The following is a 12,396-nucleotide window of genomic DNA, read 5'->3' as shown; positions in this document are numbered from 1 at the left end:
AGCTTCTCAGAGCAGGGCAGGGCAGCTAGAGTCTTCCCCAAGCAGCACTGCTCCCTGCGGTGGCAGGCTCCTTCCACAGCCAGCTTCTTGAAGCAGGCTGCCCGGTGAGAGCCTTTCTGCACAGAGCCAACTCCAAGCCCCAGACCCAGCAGTGGGCCCTGGCACGCAGGTGGCTTCTGGACCAGGGAAGGGCAGCCAGAGACTTCTCCAAGCAGCCCTACTCCCTTGATGGCATGCTCCTTCCACAGCCAGCTTCTTGGAGCAGGCCGCCCAGTGAGAGCCTTTCCGCACAGAGCCAACACCCAGCCCTGGGACCAGTAGTGGGCTAGGGGCAGCTTTCTTCGGAAGCACTGCATTATCAAGTTCCTCCAAGACTTCAAGCTACTGAAGTCTGGGAGGTGATATACTGGAAATCTACAGGGACACTGTAAGCCAAAGAGGAAATCTGCAATATCTCAGAGTCCCACTGACATCTGACCAATATGAGAAAACAAGGGAAGAAAATGTCCCAAACAAACCTAGATACTATATCAATAAAACCCAATGACAGCACAGCAGAAGAAATGTCAGAAATGGGAGTTCAGAATGTACCTAATTAAAACAACCAGGGAAGCAAACGAAGAGATGAAAGAGCAAATGCAGGCATTGAAGGATGAGATGAAAGAGCAAATGCAAGCATTAAGTGATTGCACCAATCAACAGTTAAAAGAGCAAATATGGGAAGCAAGATATAATTTCAATAAAGAGTTAGAGATACTGAAAAAAAAACAGAAATCCTTGAAACAATAAACAATATTGGAAACAATAAACCAAGTTAAAAACTCCATAGAAAGCATAACCAAGAGGATAGAACACCTGGAAGACAGAACCTCAGACATTGAAGACAAAATATTTAATCTTGAAAACAAAGTTGACCAAACAGAGAAGATGGTAAGAAATCATGAACAGAATCTACAAGAATTATGGGATATCATGAAAAGGCCAAATTTAAGAATTATTGGGATTGGGGAAGGCTTAGAGAAACAAACCAAAGGAATGAACAATCTATTCAATGAAATAGTATCAGAAAATTTTCCAGATCTGAAGAAAGAAATGGAAAACCAGGTACAAGAGGCTTATAGGACTCCAAATATACAAAATTACAGCAGAACCACACCAAGGCACATTATAATGAAAATACCTAACATACAAAATAAAGACAAAATTTTAAAGGACGTGAGAGAAAAGAATCAAATTACACTCAGGGGAAAGCCAATAAGAATATTAGCAGATTTTTCATTCCACACCCTAAAAGCTAGAAGGGCCTGGAACAACATTTACCAAGCCCTGAAAGAAAACGGATGCCAACCAAGAATCTTATACCCAGCAAAACTTACTTTCAGATTTGACGACAAAATAAAATCCTTCCATGATAAACAAAAGCTAAAAGAATTTACAAAAAGAAAGCCAGCATTACAGAACATACTCAGCAAAATATTCCATGAGGAAGAGATGAAAAACAATGATGCAAATCAGCAGTGGGAGCAAATAGCCTAAAGGAATAGCCAAATAAAGGAGAAACCAAATCATGTCAAAAAGCAAAAATGAGTCAAATGACTGGAAATACAAATCATATCACAATAATAATCCTGAATGCTAATGGCCTGAACTCATCAAAAGACATAGACTGGCACATTGGATTAAAAAGAAAAATCCAACAATATGCTACCTGCAAGAGACTCATCTTATAGAAAGAGATACCCATAGACTAAAGGTGAAAGGATGGGAAAAAACATACCATGCACATGGACATGGCAAAAAAGCTGGAGTATCCGTCCTCATATCAGATAATGTGGATGTCAAACCAAAACTAGTCAGAAAAGATAAAGAAGGACATTACATACTGCTCAAGAGAAGCATAAATCAGCAAGACATAACAATCATAAATATCTATGCCCCGAACATTGGCTCAACGATGTACGTCAAACAAATCCTTCTCAATTCCAGAAATCAAATAGACCACAACACAATAATACTAGGTGATTTTAACATGCCTGTTTCACCGCTGGATAGATGTTACAAATAAAAATTGAATAAAGAAACCATAGATCTCAATAACACAATCAACAATTTAGACTTAACGGACATATATAGAATATACCATCCAACAAAGAGCGAATACACTTTCTTCTCAGCAGCACATGGATCCTTCTCTAAAATAGACCATGTTTTATGCCACAAAGCTACTGTTAACAAATACAAGAAGATAGATGTACTACCTTGTATTCTATCACATCATAATGAATTGAAATTAGAAATAAATGACAGAATAAAAAACAGAAACTTCTCCAATACCTGGAGATTAAATAAATGCTATTATATGATGAATGAATAACAGAAGACATCAGGAGGGAAATAAAAAAATTCTTAGAAGTAAACAAGAACAAAGACACATCATATCAAAATCTCTGGGACACTATGAAAGCAGTAATTAGAGGAAGATTTATTTCATGGGTGCATTCAACAAAAGAAGTAGAAATCAACAAATAAACGACTTAACACTACAGCTCAAAGCCCTAGAAAAAGAAGAGCAGACCAACACCAAAAGTAGTAGAAGACAGGAAATAGTTAAAATCAGAGCCGAAATCAACGAAATTGAAACAAAAGAAACAATCATAAAGATTAACAAAATAAATAGTTGGTTCTTTGAAAAAATAAACAAAATTGATAAACCTTTAGCCACACTAACAAAGAGAAAGAGGGAGAAAACTCAAATTACTAAAATTCAGAATGAATAAAGAAATATTACAACAGACACGAGTGAAATACAAAACATAATTAGAAGCTATTTTGAAAATCTATATTCCAACAAAACAGAAAACCTCGAAGACATCAACAAGTTTCTAGAGACATATGAATTACATAAACTGAACAAGGAGGACATACACAACTTAAATAAATCAATTTCAAGCAATGAAATAGAAGAGGTCATCAAAAGCCTACCAACAAAGAAAAGTCCGGGACCAGATGGGTTCTCAGCCGAGTTCTACAAAACCTTTAAAGAAGAGCTCATTCAAATACTCCTCAAAGTATTCCATGAAATAGAAAGGAGGGAACCCTCCCAAACTCATTCTATGAAGCCAATATCACCCTGATACCTAAACCAGACAGAGACACATCGAGGAAAGAAAATTTCAGACCAATGTCCTTAATGAACATCGACACAAAAATTCTCAACAAAATTTTAGCAAATTGCATACAAAAATATATTAAAAAGATAGTGCACCACGATCAAGTGGGTATTATCCCAGGGATGCAAGGTTGTTTCAACATCCGGAAATCAATAAATGTCATTCACCATATCAACAGACTAAAAGTTAAGAATCACATGATTATTTAAATAGATGCAGAAAAAGCATTCGATAAAATACAGCATCCCTTCATGCTCAAAACACTAGAGAAAATTGGGGTAGTGGGAACATTCCTTAACATTGTAAAGGCCATCTATGCTAAGCCCATGGCCAATATCCTTCTAAATGGTGAAAAACTAAAAGCATTCCCCCTAAAAACTGGAACAAGGCAGGGATGCCCTCTTTCACCACTTCTATTCAATATTGTTCTTGAGACTCTAGCCAGAGCAATTAGACAAACCAAAGAAATTAAAGGGATACGAATTGGAAAAGAGGAACTCAAACTATCCCTGTTCTCTGATGACATGATTATATATTTAGAGGAACCTGGAAATTCCACCAGAAAACTCTTAGAACTCATAAGTGAATTCAGTAAAGTAGCAGTTACAAGATCAATGCTCATAAATCCAATGCATTTTATACATAAGTGGTGAATCTTCAGAAAGAAAAGTTAGGAAAACTACCCCATTCACAATAGCATTGAAAAAAATAAAATACTTGGGAATCAATCTCACAAAAGAGGTGAAAGACCTGTACAATGAGAACTACATAACACTAAAGAAAGAAATTAAAGAAAATCTTAGAAGATGAAAAGATCTCCCATGTTCTTGGATAGGCAGAATTAATATTGTCAAAATGGCCACACTACCAAAAGTGCTTATAGATTCAATGCAATTCTAATTAAAATCCCAATGACTACCTTACAGAAATAGAGCAAGCAATTATGAAATTCATCTGGAAGAATAAAAAACCCAGAATAGCTAAAGCAATCCTCAGCAGAAAGAGTGAAGCAGGGGGTATCAGAATACCAGATCTTCAACTATACTACAAAGCAATACTCACAAAAACGGCATGGTATTGGTACCAAAATAGACAGGTAGATCAATGGTACAAAATAGAGGACATGGACATAAACTCAAATAAATACAATTTTCTCATACTAGACAAAGTGGCCAAAAATATGCAATGGAGAAAAGATAGCCTCTTCAACAAATGGACCTGGGAAAACTGGAAATCCATAGGCAACAGAATGAAATTAAGCCCCTATCTCTCACCCTGCACAAAACTCAACTCACAATGGATCAAGGACCTCAGAATCAGACCAGAGACCCTGCATCTTATAGAAGAAAAAGTAGGTCCAAATCTTCAACATGTTGGCTTACGATCAGACTTCCTCAACAGGACTCCCATAGCATAAGAAATAAAAGCAAGAATCAACAACTGGGATAGATTCAAACTAAATAGCTTTCTCTCAGCAAAGGAAACTATCAGTAATGTGAAGTGAGAGCCTACAGAATGGGAGAAAATCTTTGCCACTCATACTACAGATAGAGCACTAATTTCTAGCATATATAAAGAACTCAAAAAACTCTACACCAAGAATACAAATAATCCAGTCAATAAATGGGCTAAGGAAATGAACAGACACTTCACAGAAGATGTACAAGCAATCAACAAATATATGAAAAGAATGTTCAACATCTCTAGTAATAAGGGAAATGCAAATCAAAACTACCCTAAGAGTCCATCTCACCCCAATTAGAATGGCTATTATCAAAAACACAAGCAACAATAGGTGTTGGCAAAGATGTGGGGAAAAAGGTACACTCATACATTGCTGGTGGGGTTGCAAATTAGTGCACCCAAGGACTTAAAATCAGCATACTACAGAGATACAGCCACATCAATGTTCATTGCTGCTCAATTCACCATAGCCAGACTGTGGAACCAACCTAGATGCCCTTCAGTTGATGAATGGATAAAGAAACTGTGGCATATATATATATACAATGAAATATTACTCCACCTTAAAGAATGATGAAATTATGGCATTTGCATGCAAATGTATGAAATTGGAGAATATCATGCTAAGTGAGATAAGCCAATCTCAAAAAACCAAAGGACGAATGATCTCGCTGATAAGCGGATGATAACATATAATGGGGGGTGGGAGGGGTTAGCGTTAGGGTTAGGGTTAGGTTTAGGGTTAGGGTTAGGGAGGGGGGCAAGAATGGAGGAAGGAAGGACTGTATAGAGGGAAAAGAGGGGTGGGTGAGGTGGGGGAAAGGGGGAAAAATGGCAGGATGAATCAGACATTGCCCTGTGTAAATTTATGATTACACGAATGATATGCCTTTACTCCATGCACAGAGAATCAAAATGTATCCCATTTGTTTACAATAAAAAAAAAGAAAATTACATATAAGTGAGATTCAATCACATTATTTTCTCTAATAATAATAATTACCTTTTATTAATATAATCTGAGCAGAATGTTATATGTACAATCTCATCTGTAATACATGTGTTATTGTCCCCATTTTATTGCTGGAGTAACTGGTGCTTGCAATAGTGAAATTCTTGCCTGAGGTCAACATGGCGGGTAGGTGAGGCAAGATTTGGATCCAAATATGTTTGGCACTGAGTAACTCTAGCTATTTGTGGTATGTATAACTGTGAAACCTTTGAACTCCTCAGAATAATATTTTTATTTTTGTGGTTCTAGGGATCCAATTCAGGGAATCATGCATGCCAAGCATGTACTATGCCCCTGAGCTATATCCCTAGCCCCAGAATAATGTTTTTAAATTAAAACAACAACAAAAACCCAGAATTATCCCCCTCCAAAGCAATTTAATTGAGGTTCACTTATCAATTGAGGCATGTTATTTTGAAGGTGGGCCCCAATGGTCTTTTTCACAAGAACTTGTGCTCAAACTTTGAATTTGTGCTGAATCTAGCGACTCCTTTCTGAGGGATAGAATATGATAGAAATGATAGAACATCACTTCTGAGATTAGGTTCCAAAAACCCTGAATTCTTGTGTTCTTTCCCTTACTCTCTTGGGTTGGTCACACTGGGCAAGGCCAGCTGCCATGTCCCAAGGAAGCTCTATGAGGTCCACGTGGTAAAGAACTAAGGCCTATTGACAACCACAAGAGTGAGCTCTGAAGCAGATCCTCTGTCTGTGCAGCTGACACCTTGAACACAGCCTCACAACAGAACTTGACCCTGAACTATTTGGCTAAGTTGCACTTGGATTCTTGACCCACACATAATGAATGTTGTTTTCAGTCACTAGTTTTAGGTAATTTGTTATGCAGTAGTAAATAACCAATACATCAACATTTTAAAATAAAACAAGTTTGGGATATATACAAGGTGCTTAGTAATGAGAAAGTATGTTTAAAATATAGGCATATTAAAGTTTGATTTTATGTTTTAAGACATGCTGACCTGAAGGCTGTTGTTCTTTAACTTGTGTAAAGCATTAAAAAGTGGGGAAAACTTTGACAAGTAAAATAACCACACTTTTTAGTTTCTTTTTTTTTTTTTAAATTGGTGCACTAAAAATACTATAACTTCAAAACTTTGCATGTCATTCTCATGCTTATATTTTCGGTATCATTCTAATTTTAGTATATGTGCTGCCAAAGAGAGACCCATACTTTCTGATCTCTGTATATGATGCTTTGATATCTGGGGCCTTGTGAGAGAGACTGTCTCTCCCTGGCCTTACCAGTTGCATTACAGAAATCACTCTTATTACAGAAATAATAGATGAGTCACCTGGTCACCTGGGAGTGTGACTTTCACATACAAACCAACCTATCCAGAGCATATACCCCACTACCTCCTTTATTGGTTCTTACACTTTGGGCCACTGTCCAAATCATTCTAGGATATGTGTTATCAGATAACAAGGGACAGCCCCTTCATCCCAGAGCCTGCTGAAATTAGACAAACTGGCTAATCCTAAGCTTGCTTATCCTGCCTTCTCTGTTTTTTTTTTTTTTTTTTTTTTCTTTTCCTTTCCCTAATGGAAACAAAAGGCTTTTGCCTACATTTCCGCCTGGCTCCCTCTGCCTTCTGGAAAAATTTTTAAAAAAGTGAATAAATTTGAATTTTTAGAAATCTGACTAGAATGTAATTTTTCTACATAGAGGTAGTTTGGAAGATTATACATTCTTCATGAAATGTGAAAGACAGGTTATGATAGTTAGAAGGGATTTTTTTTTAAGAGTACATCTTTGAGTTGGCTCTCTTGGCAACCTATTAAATTTTAGTTTCAGCAAAGAAATCAATTCAATGGTCACATTGAAGTCTTGAATCTTGACACTTTTAGCAATGATTTTCTTGATTTGTAGTTGAAATATAAATGGTACCTACCAAGGATTGCTTTGTGAGGGTTATAAAACTCTACCCTAAAGATTGGTCAACAAAAGGAAAATTTTTCTAGTATAATCTTTCTGATTTGCTTATATTCACTTTTTTTTTTTTTTTTTAGCAAATTAAGCAGGTTTTATTTAAAGGTAATAATACAGACTTCTCCCGGCAGGAAAAAGGGAGCTATGGCTGATGTCCTAAAGTCCCAAGAAGTGAGCGCACCCTACATCTTTTATAGGTTAAATTCTCTTTTGTTCTCCAGGTCTCTCCCCCCCTTATCTCTCCTTCCTGCCTAAGTGACTAGGCCTGGTTTTGCATTAAGTGAGAAGCCATGGGCAGGGAGAGGGCCAAGGTGATTCAGACAGGTAAGGGCCCAGGGAGCATTAATTAGCAGCTCCTTGTTTGCAGTCCTTGATAAAGGCAGGTAAGTTTGGTAATCAATTGTCTCGGGAGATCCTTGACATTCCATTCTTCCAGGGGCAGTCTCCAACTTCCAGAGGCAGGTGGCTTCATGGCTTCATTTCCTCGAATTGACCGATTCCCTATTTCTACACTAACTACCTGTCCTTAATTCTGGCTTCATTCCCCCCTTTAGCTTTAGGAACTCCTAACTGCTTATTAAGGAAATTAAAGGGGGCATCAATAGTTCTGGCTGCTTCAAAGCTGAAAGGGGGCAGCGAGGGGCAAGCAGTTTGGAGTTCCTTTTTTAAAAAATCAGGTAAACTGAGGGATCCAAGGTAAAAGTCTGGTTGAGGAAGAGCAGGTTGTAAAGTCATCTGGGGGTGGGTGCTTCTATGATAGAAGAACAAAAAGACATGAGTACTGAAATGAGATTAGTACAAAGTAAACGTTGCAGCATCTGGAACATGACACTGAGTATCATGAAAATGATAGAAGTCAATCTCTCCCCAGGAGGAAGAAGAACTGAGAAACTGTTCCCATAACTAGGCCTAGCAAAGGCTGGAGAGGACAAGGCCTTTATTTGGGAACTTTAACATTGTCCAGGTTATCAGGAATGTAAACACAACATTTAACTCTTAATGCCATAGATGTCCCCCAAAAATATAGTTTTCCGGAGGGTGGGGGGACATCTATTGGTTGTTAGGCGTATAACGCCCTTTGCTTGGAGGGTCACACAGGAGGAGTTTTTTAACACCGTGAGCACATTTAAGCACAGGAACAGTAATGGGGAGACTCTAGATGTCTAGACTAGTGAAGGCTAACTATGCAAACAAAGGGAACCTGGGCATTTTCACACTAATCATTCCAGGCCTTAATCCTACAGTTTGAATTCCTAATGTCTGACCAGCAAGGGAAGGGGAGCATCCAGGAGGGAGTAGATGTGCGGGAGTGTTGTGCACTGTGTGGCCCATACAGAGGCAAAGGTAATTGGTGCTTTCCCTTGGTGCCATTCATCTACCAATCACTCTGGATACCCCTCAGGGCTGTCGGGAGGGGGAGTCCGGAGAAGAAACCTTTGGGGTCCACCAGAGAGTAGCCCGGGCCGAGAACCCCGCAATTGTTCCAACCCTTCCTCCAACTCCACGCATCCTGGCAGATCAGGACTAGGGACACTGTGTACTCGCAGCAATTGCACTCCTGGCCTGGACAGAAAAGTAGGAAATGGCTTCAGCACAGTCTAACATGCCTACAGAGCAGGTAATTGGAAACTCACCTGGGCCGGAAAACCTTTCACCCGAGTCTGAAGAATGGCGGCTGCACTAACTGCATTTAAGTAGCCGACGGGTGCCCATTTTGCCCTCCAAAAATAAAGAGACAGAAAGATGCACCTCAAACAGATGTGGGGTGCGTGGAGAGAGAAGATTACTTACCCTGGTGTAAATCTCGGTGGGACCTCCAAATCTGATACCACCGTTTACCGGTGACGAGTTCTGCTCCTTCTAATGTTGAAGATTGAACACTAGAGAAGCACGCCAAGGCAAGCGTATTAAGCAGGTTTTATTTAAAAGTAATAATACAGACTTCTCCCTGCAGGAAGAAGGGGGCCATGGCTGATGTTCTAAAGTCCCTATATTCACTTTTTAAGATCTTATGGGGAATATTAAGGTCCAGAAAGAAAAACAAAAGCACTGCTTGTGGTGGGAAGGAGATCTAATTTATGTTTATTTTGTAATTCACTCAAAAGAAGGAAAGAATGTGACTGGATATTATCATCACAACAAACTGACCTTTTAATATATAATTTTTAAATGGTCAGATTCATCAGTTTGGCCCAAGGTATGAAATCTGGATACTTGACATTACTTGTTTCTAGTGTTTACATTCTAGGTTTCCATATACTCCACTTCTAGCTGGTCCACTGAGTGCTTTTACAGGACTAGTGTCATTTCCCACCCTCCTCCCCATGACCTCAATATCCTCCCCTGAGCATGCACCTTTAGCAGTTGGGTACGCTTTTGTTTAGATCTTCAGACAACAAAGAAATGATGTCTCCTCTTGTATTAGCAAGGTTACATATAAGTGATGATGTGACTGAGGACCTTTACAATGGTATTTCACAACGTACTCTGTGGTAATTGCAGAGTGTCCATAGGGGAGTCCCTTTAGGGAAGGGTAGGGTGGGCAGCTTCCCTTCCATGATTACAGAACAAATTTTACCTCAGCGGGGAGAGGAGACACATTGGATCCCTGAAAAGACTTCTGTTAATGTAAATATCAGACTTCATAAAGGATTTTATTTATAAAATAAGATCATTTGCTAAATAGAAATTACAGAACACTAATTCAACACAACACACTTGTTTGAGAAATAAGAAAACCAAGACCAAAGTAGGTAAGTTTATTTACTCTTTATAATATACTGCAGTAGAAATAGAACTTCCACGAAAAACAAGATTTTTGAGAGTGAAGGGAAAGGGCAACTAGGCAGCGATTCAGAGAGGCTGCCTAAGGGGGTGGATGGAGCTAGATGTTGAAGCTGAGGAAGAGGAATCCATGCTGCAAGCAGAGGGATTAGCTCCAGCACAGACTGGGAGAAGAGGAAAAGAATGGCGTCTCTGGAAATACATGCAGTTTCATGTTGCTGGGAATAACAAAGAATTTTTACTCTTACAAAATTCTTAGTGTCTATTTTTTTGAGAGTTGCTTAATGAGGACAATATTTAGGTCATTACTTGACCTGGAGATCCACTTATTTTAAATCTAATGATCTTCAAATATAAATCAATCTCTTTACGTATTCAATAATGCCTACCACCTACGTGCCAGGTGCTGTACCGCGTGAACTAGAGATATCATGAGGAACAGAGCAGTTATGGCCCCCTCCTCTAGGAGCACATGCTGCAAGAGGGAGTCCATCAAGAAAATAGGCATTTCATTAGAACATACCATGACAAAATTAGCTCTAAAATAGAATAAAAGTCAGGAGTGCTGCAGAGACATAAAGGGATTTTACGCAGGCTGGGGACAGGGTCAAAATAGATGTCCTTGAGGAAGAAAGTTTTAAACTGAGACCTGCATTGAATGCAGAAGGAAAGGGAGAAGGTGGACATCCAACTGAAACTAGGGGAAAGCTGAAATTCAATAGGGTAAGCTTAAAGGGTAGCAGTAATACAGTGGGACAAGGGACTGAGTTTAAAGTAGAAGTGGGGAGAGGATGGGTCAGAGAACTCAGAGAGTGTAAATGGACTTTAGAGCCAGTGCTTTTTCAACCAGAGCACCACCCCAACAAGAAGGTCTTATAAGAATGCCCTGCTGGAGGGATGGGGGTGAAGGAAGGGTGGTACAGGAAACCAATTTGAACCATAATCCTCCCTTTGTCTCTGTTTCCCTCTGCCAAGGACTTTTTCCTTTCTCCCTGTATTCTAACTTCCCTCTGACAACACCTTTCTTCCTATGCATTGACAAGCTAATCATTAGAACAAAGAAGATGACTTTTTTTTTTTTTTTTTTTTTCACTTCCAGTATCCCAGAAAAGAACCCAACGTGGCAAACGGCCATACCTGGACCTCTCACATGTGGTTTGAGGGAATGAGAAAATTGATATAGAAAGCTTTCACAGACACCTCACAGTTGTATCATGTAGAGAAGTGAGTTCATAGAACATTCGCAGAGTGCTTCCTGGTAGCCTTCTGGTATGAGAAGGGGTCCTGAACAGGAAAAGCCCTGTGTTCACTTTGCTGACTCAGAAGGTCCTTGTAATAATTGAAAAGGTAATATATGTAAAATCACAGTTGGTGCTCAGAGACTGTTGTTAAATTGATTTGTTTTAGTATGTTAGATATGGATGGGAAGATTAAAGTATTTAAAAGGACCCCTTGTTCTGTGCTAGACTACCAACAAGACTTTGCTCCACTCTGCCCCGAGCCACATACACCTTCCTGGGAAGTACACCCACACCAAGAGTTGACTGGCCTAGTCTCTGTCAAATTGATCAAAGATTGGCCAATTAGTCCCATCCCTGGAACATTTTCAATAGGGAAAGAAGCAGAACGAGTGTAGAAAGTAGTTCTACTTTTGACAGAACATAGTAAGTGCTGGTGGGTATGTTTCCAATAAGGATAAAAACACATAGAACACGTAGATCAATGGTACAGAATAGAGGACACGGACACAAACCCAAATAAATACAATTTTCTCATCCTAGACAAAGGGGCCAAAAATATGCAATGGAGAAAAGATAGCCTCTTCAACAAATGGTGCTGGGAGAATTGGAAATCCATATGCAACAGAATGAAACTAAACCCATATCTCTCACCATGCACAAAACTCAACTCAAAATGGATTAAGGACCTTGGAATCAGACCAGAGACCCTGCAGATTATAGAAGAAAAAGTAGGTCCAAATCTTCACCTTGTTGGTCTAGGATCAGACTTCCTTA

Source organism: Sciurus vulgaris (assembly GCF_902686455.1).
Source record: "Sciurus vulgaris genome assembly, chromosome: 8".
Classification (NCBI taxonomy): Eukaryota; Metazoa; Chordata; class Mammalia; order Rodentia; family Sciuridae; genus Sciurus; species Sciurus vulgaris.
This window is presented reverse-complemented; position numbering follows the sequence as displayed.